At 40.6% G+C, this 12,346-nt stretch overlaps 1 protein-coding gene across 2 annotated transcripts in view; it reads left to right on the top strand.

Annotated features, from left to right (window-relative positions):
• Window positions 1-3,473: 3,473 nt before the first annotated feature.
• LOC110530238 (integrin beta-1) overlaps window positions 3,474-12,346 on the top strand; it is a 30,139-nt gene continuing 21,266 nt past the window's right edge. Inside the window, exon 1 of one of the 2 annotated variants that reach the window (XM_021613136.3) lies at window positions 3,474-4,118. The gene's annotated coding sequence lies outside the window, so the exon portion shown is untranslated. The remainder of the gene's footprint in view (window positions 4,119-12,346) is intronic. The other variant, XM_021613135.3, reaches the window with a different exon arrangement.

Below are 12,346 nucleotides of genomic sequence, written 5' to 3'. Positions count from 1 at the left end.
AGAGATCCCTGTTGCTTCATGTGAGTGTTATTTAGCCACAGGGGGGATCAAGTATGCACAACAGCAGCTGTGCAGTCATAGGTTGATGACACAATGTCTAAATGTGTGCAGATCTAGGCTGGTGGCAAGACCCCCAACATTTTTAGATACCCCTAACCGAGGTATAACAAATCACAACCATGTTTTACCATATCTCTAAGGTCTCCCATAAATTAAATGAATGGTTGTGTAAAAATGTTTGACCGCAAACGTGGTTACATTTATACTGTAGATGTTGTGACACACCCACTTAACCCTAGCAGAGCAGAATAATGAGCTGTGGTGTGATCAGTTTTCATTTCTACAATTCAGTATAGGCAGTCAACAGATGCAGCTTGTATACTAAATGAGACCCATTGACTAACTGGAATGTTATCCCAGCCTGAATAATGGAGGGATAGTAATGGGGGGATAGTTGGTTGTCTGGTTGTGAAGGAAAGTCTGTGAAAGTGCTGTCACAGACAGACTTGCCTTTAGATCTTTCCAACGCCTAATTGGCCTGTGGGTGGAGTTTCTTATGTTGAATGTGGCCAAATGTCCTTCGGGTCATATTCCTTCGGAAGTCCGGCAGGATGATAATTTGGCCGATATTAACTGTGGGTGGTTGGCATTGATTACGGACTGGAGAGTGACATAACCTGTGAGGGTTATTTAGAAGTTAGTTAGAGTGTAGCTAGGTCATAGACTATGACTAAGAAGCATTGGTTATGAGGGACATAGTTCAGCTCCACACACATATACATTTGATGAGTATCCCTGGGCTTTGATGGACAGTAAAAGGGTTGCAGAGGAGGTGGAGCAGATCAAGCATGATGCACAAAGACCACTATCTCACAGTCAATCTCCATCCACCATAAATGATTACATACAGCAAGTTTTACTATTCTAAGGCGCCTCTTGTTTGCCATAAATGGGGCATATGTTCTTGTTGGGATTACTGCAGTTTCCAAGACCAATGCATGAGTCACCTCAACATGAAAGCTCATACTTCACATGCGAGACCAGTTCAGGTGTCACATGGGCTAGCCAGCCATGGTTGGTAGCGAAATAGGTTGCAAATGAGGTAATGCACGCCAGCAATTTCCAGACGGCATTTTGGCTGTTGAATGGCAGTCCAGTTCCATAGCGTCTCTGTCTCTAGTAACTGCCTGAGGGGAGGACTGACGGTGGAGTGGGCCTATCAAGGACAGTTCTGGAATATTCAGGGTGGCATTGACATTGGAGAAGTGCAATTCCTATGAAATGTGACGGCCCATTTCTTGTCAATGCGTGTCAGGTTGTGTTGGTTCATTGTAGTGAACACCAACGCCTTATGCAGTTGTCATGTGTGGTTGCATCCTCCGCATGCACCATAACTGTCACCAAGTCAACATATACGGCAACTCCAGGGCAGACAGCCAGGATGGTCTGGAAGAAGCAATGCGCCAGCTGAGCCCAACCAGGATAAAAGTGCACTGGAACATCCCAATGTGCATCAAAAATGCAGTGAGCCAGGAGATGGTCATGTTGGATTAAGGCAGATGGATTGGACTAGCAATGAATCAAAACGAACTTCTAAATGATAAAGAGGTGACTTAAGATCCCAATACTGGAGAGGCAAGTTGTTAAGCTAGGGAAGAGGGTGTCAGAGTCCAGGGTGGGATTCCCGTTCCTTTCGTTTCATCTTTAAAGAGGCTCGTGACTTGGAATATTTGGCGTTTCCATGCCAAGCAGTCTGCTGCCGTTTTATATATCCAGACAAAGGTGTTTGAGTGTATATGGTGGGCATATTGGATTCCTAACATAGTTGAAGTACACAAAAATAGTATTGAGTACAGGTCATAAGTACAGTGCACAAATCAGAAAAATGTATCTAATTTAGCGTATACTTATACAGCCGATTAACCCACCATTCTATGTTAAGGTTTCAGCTATATTGGATTTTGGACGCCGTATTGTATTTGGCGTCAAATCTAGGAGAGGGGGGGGGGGGGGGGGCTAACATAATTGCAAGAGTAGGGGCTAAACATACTGTAAAAAATCCACCTTAGACTGGAAAAAATGACAGTGTCTGAGCCCACTTGCCTAAGAGCTGATTACAATAGTCACAAGATCAAACAACTGTATGCATTTTTGTCAGGCAGGACCATACAGGGAGTTTTTCCTAGTCACCGTGCTTCTACATATACATTGGTTGCTGTTTGGGGTTTTAGGCTGGGATTTTGTAGAAGCACTTTGTGACATCGGTTGATGTAAAAAAGGGCTTCATAAATACATTTGATTGATTGATTAGATTGATACAGCAGTGAATTAAAGCAGTTTGTCTATTTAACAGCAACCAAAAAGTGAAGTTTACATTCATCATAAACATTCAGAGTTTATATTTCTGACGATTGTATCTGTGTGTTTACAGGTATTAAAATATCCAAATGTTGTCTGTTTGTGTATGTCGAGCTGACAACTGACTACTTGCAATTTTGGGATACAATATTTATTAATTGAACCACTTTTGCAGTAAAACATTTTTATACAACCGTCCTTTTCTTATATGGGATAACTTAGAGATATGGAAACATGGTTGTGCTTTGTTAAACGATGGGTAGGGGTATCTCAATAGCGGAAGTCCTTTTTGAGGATATGCCACTAGGCTTATCGTCACTGTTCTCACTTGACTATGCACACACACTCATTCCGAGAACACATCATATCTTTTATAATAATGTTTCACAGAGGAATACATCAATTTAAACCTGTATTATGCAGAGCCCTGCTCAGTGTCAGTGATGTGTCTTGTCTTGTTTTTCAGTTTACACCACCTAGAAAATACATTGTAACTCTTTTATAATATATTTCACTTAGCAGACCCATTTATCCAAGGTGAGTGACTTACAGTCATGCTTGCATACATTTTTTTTACGAAAAAAGGGAGCAAACTTCTTTAGCAGACTCAAAGTAAGGCAGCATAAATTATGTTGTCTTACAAACAAACAATGCTCTGCCAAGTAAACAAGAGGGTCATTAAAGCTTCCTGTTTGGTCACTGATCACATACACAACATGAACAACCCAATAGTGGTTTCACTAAACTACAGTGTCTCTCTGGAGGAGTTTACTATTGTTTTTCACTGAGCAACATTCAAAAAATTGTGTTTGAGAGTATAGTCTCACGTTTGATCTCCAGAATGTCTGCTCTCTTTCTTGAGGTAAGAGCGTTGAATCATCACTTAGTAACAGCAGTTATCAGTAGGTAGGACCGGAAGCCTTCCAGACAAGTTATAATGTGTGTCATATATTAAACCATCCTTATCTAAGTAAATACAACTTTGTATCTAAACAAATTACAGCGTGTGTGTGTGTGTGTGTGTGTGTGTGTGTGTGTGTGTGTGCGTGTGTGCGTGCGTGCGTGCGTGCGTGCGTGGACATGTTTAACTTTACTTGTGAGGACCTTAATTCCCCACAAGACTAGTCAATTATTTATTTTTTACCAACTGGTGACATTTTGCTGGAAAAAGGCTATTTCTAGAGTGTTTACTTTTAGGGTTAAGGATAGGTTTTGGGTTTTTAGGGTTAGGCCTAGGTTAATGGTTAGGTTTAGGGTTGTGTTAGGGTAAGTAGGAATTTGAATGGCAATCAATTGTGTGTCCCCACAAGGTTAGTAAAACCAGACTGCGTGTGTGTTTGAAGTGCTCAGGGTCAGTAATGTTACTTAGGAATAGAAGGGTTCACAGGTCTCCTCCATTGCCCTCCAAGTAGAGTCGGTATTTCCTGTGTGGGCGGTCCTAGATAAGAATAAGTGACTGTAATTCGTCGTCCACTTTGTTGAAGGAAAAAATATTTCGCCCTAGACTGAGGATCTATTGTAACGTGTTCGGGCGAGCTGCCCCTAGTAAAATAATTTACATCCCGCTTTTCCTCGACTTTTTTTTGTATTTTGAACGGGGCAAGCATAATTTTTAACGGATAAGGCACATCACTGACACTTTGCAGTATTTCCTTCCGTGAATAACAGTTTTTTTTCTTTAGAAAAAGCGCACGGGATACTTCTTTTTCTCAGTAAATGCTGCTCTGAAATTATAAACAAAGACAAAAACACGAGTCAAGGTAAGATTCTATACTTTATTTTCTCAAATGATTGTCCAGCATTTATTGGTTAGGCTATGCCAAAATTGTATAAGCTACTGACATTTTCAAGGGATTCGACAAAGGGTATGATGAGGAATGAGTTGGGGAACTTTGGGTGGGGATAGCGGCGGCCGGATGGGGCGACGAAAAACCTAATGTGAATTCACCCGTATCAAATTGTCTAAAAATCGACATTTTTTGTGTTTATCTGTAGCCTGCCAAGGTAAATTACTACATTGTTCAGTTTTAGGCCCGTATCATTACATTTTGACGCATTTTGGTTAGTAGGCATTGTGTTTGTTTGTCCCCCATTGTCGTCCACTGTCTGGAGGGAATGTAGAAGACAAGATATCAGAGCAGGCCTTCCTTCCTACCATAGTTGAAATTTGAAGCTGACATTTTACGTGAGTCTACTATAAAATGTAGCCCCCTATGCCATGATGTAACTTAACGTTTTTTGAAGTGGATATATATCGTGTCAAGAGTTGTCGCAGACCACATTGTAACATTGTTGCCTCCATTGTCCAAAGGGGATTGGTTGGAAGGCCTGGGCTCTTGGCCATCGAGTGTCTCTCCCTGGGGTAGTCTAAAATGGACCATGTCAATCAATATGTGGTAGCCTATGTACACGTATATTTCTAATGTCATTTCACAGATGCTTAAACGGTAGTTTGTATCAAATAACTATAATTGTATTTGGGAGTGTCTCACAGCAGCCTTTGATATAGAGATTCTGATGTATGTCTTCAAATGGTAACTCAGTCAGTTTCAACAAAAAATACCTGTGTGTGTGTAAACTGTGGTTCACCATTTTAGCATTGAGTCAATCCAGAGAGGTATGTGTTGTAGTGAGTGGTTAGCTAGTATTTTGTCATGTTTCAATTGTCATCCTATTCAGTGTATTACTTTTGGCCAAGGCCTATGGGGTAGTAGAGGACTACATAAGGAATAGGGTGCCATTTAGGTTATGTGTACTACACTCATAATGTAGTTGAGTTGACTGTGTGCATTGAAACTGACAAGATAGATCCTGCCTTTATAATCACTTCCTGTAAGAACAGTGTAGCCAGAGGCTGCGTTCTTCAGCAAAGAAGGCGAAAGCGCAGAATGATTTGTTAAGCTGTGTAAAGCCTTCCGCATGCTTCGGTTCGGCTGGCGCCTTAGGTGAACCAAACGAGTGTGCTCGCATACTCCCTTAAAAGACCTTAGCTTGACAAATGAGAAAAAGGTGTCAATGGTACCGTTTGTCCATCTTGAGACACTGTAGCAAGTACACACATAGCAAGTAGCAAGTAAACACTCATTCAAAATAATCTAAGATATTTAATGACATATTTCTTGAGTTGATGTTTTTAGTCTCTGATCTTAGTCATGCAATTTTATATATAACTATTTCTCAAGTCAAAACATTTGCATGAAAATGATTAATCTCTTGAATGACAAACACTTGATTGAAGAATCCCTACTGTTGACCAATCACCAACAAAGGGGCGTAGACTTCGGGAACAGACACACAAAAAATGTGTGTTCACAAACAGCCGAAAAACCCCGTGCCGAAGACCAAAACTAACAAAAAGCTACAAAATGTCATCAGAATATTTGCACTAATTGTTTCGGATAGGAAGCATGCAGACGCCTTAAGCACTGACACCAATCCAAATTGCTATTTGCTGTCTGGCTGAGCCATTCTCGTTAATTTCTTATTTTAAGGATTAAAGTGTGTTCGTTTAATGGCCTTAGTCAGATTAATTGGGGTGAAATAAGTCTTTGATTAGGAGATCCTGTCTGATATCATAGACCTAGAACGTTTGATGACATAGCATTAATGTCTCAAGGGCAGGAGTCAAGGAGTGAACCCCCCCTCTTGCATTTTATCTTGCGCCTGCACGCACACACACACAGTGGTAATTACATAGGCTCAGAGTCACTTCAGATGCTTCATAATAGCACACAGACCACGGGGTAGAAGTGGTGTTGGGCTGACCCAATGAGTCACTTCCCTTCCCTATATAATACAATATATGCCATTTAGCAGAAGCTTTATCCAAAGTGACTTAGTCATATGTTCATACATTGCCTTCTGTTAGTTACGTTGTTAGGACTTAATGCAAAAATCCTGAACTATCCCTTTAACGCCCTTTATCTGCTTAAATCAGATGAACTCATGGTTAGCTAATTTCCCCCCCAACATCGGACACTCTAGAGGATTAAATCACCTCGAGCTCAACATACAAATGGCCTGGGAAGTAATGGTACTTTTTGCGACTAAAGCCACCCTTCAAGCTAGCTGATCACAGTTTATGTAAGTTAGGTTTTGAGAGTAAAAAAAAAAGTCATATATATATATATATGCTGTATATTGTAAAATTAAGCTGTGCGACAGTCCACACATAATTTAATATCCAACTTTTTACCTAAATTATTCATATGTTAGTATTAAACTGTTATCTACTTATTCAAAACATAAGATTAATCTGTACATTTTATTTGGTTACAACACTGAATAAGATGTTGGCGAAGAACCATTTTTAAGGGGCTACAGGAGGGCGCACCGGGCTACGCAATGAAAAGTTGACAAGCAAGCAATTTTTTTTACCGGAAGGCTAGTCAACTATCTAGTAAACACTTTGGAGATGAGGTTGGTCTCTTTTTTAAATAAAAAAAAAAAAAACGCATAATCTTGTAATTTAACAAAATAGTAAGGGACCGTATGCCGATAATACGGGACATATTTTTTTTTGCTAAACTGCTAATCAAAGAGGTAACAGTGATAGTATTTACACTGAAATGTCAAACATGCTATTTGCTAACTCGTTTAGCTAACTTTTTTACGATACCAATCACAAAACATTGATGACTTGATCACAAGATAACACTGTTGAAGGTAATATATTTCTTAAACGCTGTTGAGTATACCCATAATACGGGGTGCTACGCTACCATTTTTATGACTAACTTTGTTCATACTGGACGTAGTTTTGTAAACCAATGCTAACTAGCATTAGCGCATTGACTGGAAGTCTACAGGAACAGCTGGCATTCTAGCTGTTCCCATAGACTTCCAGTCATTGTGCTAATGCTAGTTGGCAACTTAATTCAAACTGAACTCAGTCATAAAAATGGTATCCAAGTGTTAATATGATTCTGGGAAAGGATTTCCCAAACAATCCCTTCAACAGCAACAATAGCACCGGGCTAGCCTAGGTTTGTGTCCCAACTGGCACCCTATTCCCTCAATAGTACACTACTTAAAAAGTAGTGCAAAATGGTCTCTGGTCAAAAGTAGCGCACTATAAGGGTGTAGGGTACCATTTGGGACGCTAGACTAGGAGTGTCCGAATAATATCATACTGTATGCTGTAGGCTATATGACTGATCTGTCATGGGGTCAAACGTCTTAGAGTAGGAGTGCTAGGATCAGCTCCCCCTGTCCATTGTTATTCATTGTGATTTAAAAATTCTAGACTGATCCTAAGTCAGCACACCTATTGTGAGATGCTTGATACATACGACCCCCTGAGTTGTCCGACTGATTCAACAGATGACTGGCCAGTACTGATTCAACGGCATGCTGTTCAGGCTTGCTAGTCAGATATGAGTCACATTGCAGGCTCAAATGAGTAGACCCCTCAGGCCTGGCAGTGTCGACTAAAATGAATAGCCCTAGACCCCTCATTGTGGAAGTTTGCATTAGTCATTTTATGTGTTTTAACTCTTATGTGTTCTGGATCTGGAACATGACTAAGTTGGAATGTGTTCTCTGGGTACGATCTGAGATCAAGACCTACCCCCACCTCCTTTTCTGGGAGGAGTTACACATGTTTGCTGTAGGTAATATATTTAGGCGGCAGGTAGCCTAGCGGTTAGAGCGTTGGGCCACTAACCGAAAGATTGCTAAATCGAATCCCCGTGGGGACAAGGTATAAATCTGTCGTTCTGCCCCTGAACAAGGCAGTAACCCACTGTCCCTAGGCTGTCATTGTAAATAAGAATTTGTTCTTAACTGACTTGCCTAGTTAAACAAAGGTTAAATAAAATAAAAAATATTATAATTGTAACGGGCTGTATGTACACTATCAAGTGTCTCAGAGTAAGAGTGATGATCTAGGATCAGTTTAGTCTTTTAGATCACAAATAATAGCTTTCATGGATGGGGGGCTGGTCCCTGGTCAGCACTTCTACTCTGAGACGCTAGATACATTATGGCTAAGATCATGTCAAGAAGGCAGCTCTTGTTCACACCATTGAGTAGCCTACTGGCTTGTAGACACCCCCCGTGAAAACACATCAAAAAATTAATTGGATTCATTGCAGGAATTCCTCAGTTTAGGTTGTTTCCTCAGTATTCCCTTGTACGACCCAATGTTCTTGCTGATCCATCCACACAGTGCTGTTAAGGGAGAGCAGCATACACAGCAGTTGAATTAAAGGTGCAATATGCAGAAATAACTCAGCCTTTTCCTGGTTGCTAAAATTCTAATAGTTTGCTTAAATTCAGTTTGTGACAAAACAAGCAATGCAAAGTGTAGAGAATCATTATACCATCTAAACAGCTGTGAAATATATTTTCAATGACCAAAAAATGTTGTATTTTCAGCTGTTTGAAGCTGGTGTATTAAAATCGGAACTGAAGAATGGAACGCATAGAAATAGCGCACATAGAACACATCTGCCGCTTCTTATACTTGCTTTTGATGACATTGACAGATCTATAACTCAGATTTCTATGTGCATTTGGTCAGGTCACCCAAAAAGTTACATACTGCAGCTTCAAAGAAATGTATTAATTTTCTGCTATGAGAGCTAATACACAGAGGGAGAGAAAGAGAGAAGGGGTGAGAGTGCACTGTGACTTACGCGAGCAGGTGGGAGTTGACAAGGAGAGTGGGGGTTGAGTGTCCGTTAACCTTATTGAGGGACAACCAGACCGCTAACCTAGAACAAACAATGCAAACATATTTTGTGGGGTTATCATTGATACCCCACCATTCACTCATTGAATGTGTTGATAATATTTTGATTCAAATGCACACGCAAATGTATTTTACACGTTAATTGACATAAGGAGTACCATAGAAATGTGCTTATTTTGTACACATCCCTATTTGTGTGCAGCCAAAAGTGGTCTGCCGACAATCGTGGTTTCATGTGGTTAACCAGCGAGGTGAGTGAGGCCGTGAGATGCGTGCACCATACATACTGGTGTGGTCTTGTCTCTTTCTATATCACCGGATGCAGCTCAAACAGTTCATAGCTAGTTTAGCGACCACTTAGCAACAAGATGAAACCTTCCATAAACACAACCAACTGACTCAGTGGATAGGTGTTAGGTCTTGTACTGTCTCCCCCTCTCTAAACAGGATTGTGTTAATCATTACGAATGACTGCAATATGCTCCCTTTTTTAGCTGCCCCTTGAGCAAACATTAGGCCTAGGTTTGATGTTTGCTCAAAATCTTGCATTGGTGAGGTATTGACATCTTAACCTATGCATTTTCTCTATTTTAGCATCCATAATGCAAGTAACTTTTTCTAAACAATTACATATCACTATACAATTTTGGAGTGCAGGCAGTTTGTCGACTTTTGTACAGCAGACTAGCAGAGCTGTTGACACATTCTGCATTGTGTCAAGTACACACGTGGCGACCTGTGTGTGTGCCTGAAGCTTCCATGATGCGTCCATTATGCTGGAAACCTACAGACTGTTTTTAGATTCAAAACCAGGCCATTCTTACACACAGAAGCAGTAGGAAAGAGTTTTACGGAGATATTCTCACTCATTTTCTACTGTCTGTTTTGCATAGGAATGTCAAGAATGTCACTCCCAAGGCTGGTGAGTGGGTCGAGCCTTAGGGTTACATGCATAAGGGACAGGGCAACTAGATGTGTCTGCAATGGAGTGTTTGATGAATTTACATCACAGAGCGAGATAATATTTCTGCCCCTGAGGCATGCTTCTTTCAGCCAGTCTGTAGATTAAACCACCCTGTCTTCAATATGACCTGTCTGCATCCAATGACCGGCAGGGGATTGGTTTAGGGAATTGGGTTACCTCTAGTGTTCTCCCTAGGTACCCTTTTAAGACCTATAGAAAACAATTTGTTTGGTCAGTGGTAGACTGTGGTAATATAATGTAGTTATTTCTTGAGTTCGGTTTGCATTGCAGTGACTGAGATGTGGTTGGCTTCCCTACCTCAGTTGAGTCTAAGTCGCTCTGGATAAGTGTCTGCTAAATGACCTTAGGTCTTCAGTAGACCTTATATATTTCACTGACAGTCTGTAGCCTAAAGCAGAGTTTACCAAACTAAGTCCTGGGCCCCCCCTGTGTGCACGTTTTGGTATTTGCCCTAGTACTACACAGCTGATTCAAATAATCAAAGCTTGAATAGTTGGTTATTTGAATCAGTTGTGTAATACCAGGACAAAAAAAACGAAATGTGTGTGGGGTGGGGGCTGAAGGATAGGTCTGCCGACTGCAACAGTTAGACTGCTCTCTCTCTCTCTGTTGATCCTGACCATACAAAGCCATGATTCGCCAGAGTTTATTCACACCAATATAAATATTATGCTCTTAAATATGCCATGACAGACAGCGTCTGTTCACAGTTGCAACACAACAGATTCAGAAACGTCACTTTAAAATCCCTGAAATTCCTTGATGTTTGTACAGGGTTTTTCATTATAGTAGTAGTTTGAGCAAAGATTCTAGCAAATTGTAGCTGCAAAGGGCATGAAATTGACGCTTCTCATCACATTTCCTGCTGTTGTCATCTCTCAAAGTAGACATGGGTTATTTCATCCCTACACAAATCACTGATTGTATCCCATGACTGATATACTGCTTTTAGAAAATGGATATTCCCTTTCCCATGATCTAGTCCTCAGCCAAGATGAGTCATGGTTTCCCATGCTAAGAGAATGGATTTTCCCGACCGGTGACTGGGGCTGCGTGCACTACTTTTGAACCGGAGCCCTATAGGCCCTGTTCAAAAGTTGTGCACTATATATGGAATAGGGTGACATTTGGGATGGTGACATTTGGGATGCGCCCTGGGAAAGGCTTACCACCACAGCAGACCAGCTGTAAACCCTTAGAAAGTTACCTCTGGATGCAGTTTTACAAATCAGATTGGATACTGTTCGACTGTGCGTATTTTGATGTAGCCAAAGACATCTGGTGACTCTTGGGCCTAGATTAAATTCCCTCTCAAATTTAACTGACATCCAGGTGGTTTAGACTAGAGGATGACGATTATGATTTTTCAACGCCGATACCGATTATTGGGGGACCAAAAAAGCTGATGCCGATTAATTATTTATATATATATATATAATGACAACTACAACAATACTGAATGAACACTTATTTTTAATTTAATACATCATTAAAATCAATTTAGCTTCAAGTAAATAATGCAAAAACAAAGTGTTGGAGAAGAAAGTAAAAGTGCAATATGTGCTATTTAAGAAAGCTAACGTTTCAGTTCCTTGCTCAGAACATGAGAACATATGAAAGCTGGTGGTTCCTTTCAACATGAATCTTCAATATTCCCAGGTAAGAAGTTTTAGGTTGTAGGAATTATAGGACTATTTCCATCTATACCATTTGTATTTCATTCATCTTTGACTATTGAATGTTCTTATAGGCACTTTAGTATTGCCAGTGTAACAGTATAGCTTCCGTCCCTCTCCTCGCTCGAACCAGCAACACAACGACAATTAGCTCGCGCTAACTAGCCACTTCACTTCGGTTACACGAGCCTCATCTCGGGAGTTGATAAGCTTGAAGTCATAAACAGCGCAATGCTTGATGCACAACGAAGAGCTGCTGTCAAAACGCACAAATGTGCTGTTTGAATGAATGTTCACGCACCTGCTTCTGCCTACCACCGCTCAGTCAGATACTTGTATGCTCAATCAGATTATATGCAGCGCTAGATAATATCTAGTAATATCATCAACCATGTGTAGTTAACTAGTGATTATGATTGATTGTTTTTTATAAGATAAGTTTAATGCTAGCTAGCAACTTACCTTGGCTTACTGGATTCGCGTAACAGGCAGTCTCCTTGTGGAGTGCAACGACCGTGCAATAATGGCAGGTCGTTATTGCTTTGGACTAGTTAACTGTAAGATTGCAAGATTGGATCCCCCGAGCTGACAAGGTGAAAATCTGTCATTCTGCCCCTGAACAAGGCAGTTAAC

This window comes from Oncorhynchus mykiss, chromosome 8, assembly GCF_057628025.1.
Source record: "Oncorhynchus mykiss isolate SJ-2025 chromosome 8, ASM5762802v1, whole genome shotgun sequence".
Lineage (NCBI taxonomy): Eukaryota > Metazoa > Chordata > Actinopteri > Salmoniformes > Salmonidae > Oncorhynchus > Oncorhynchus mykiss.
This window is presented reverse-complemented; position numbering and strand designations above follow the sequence as displayed.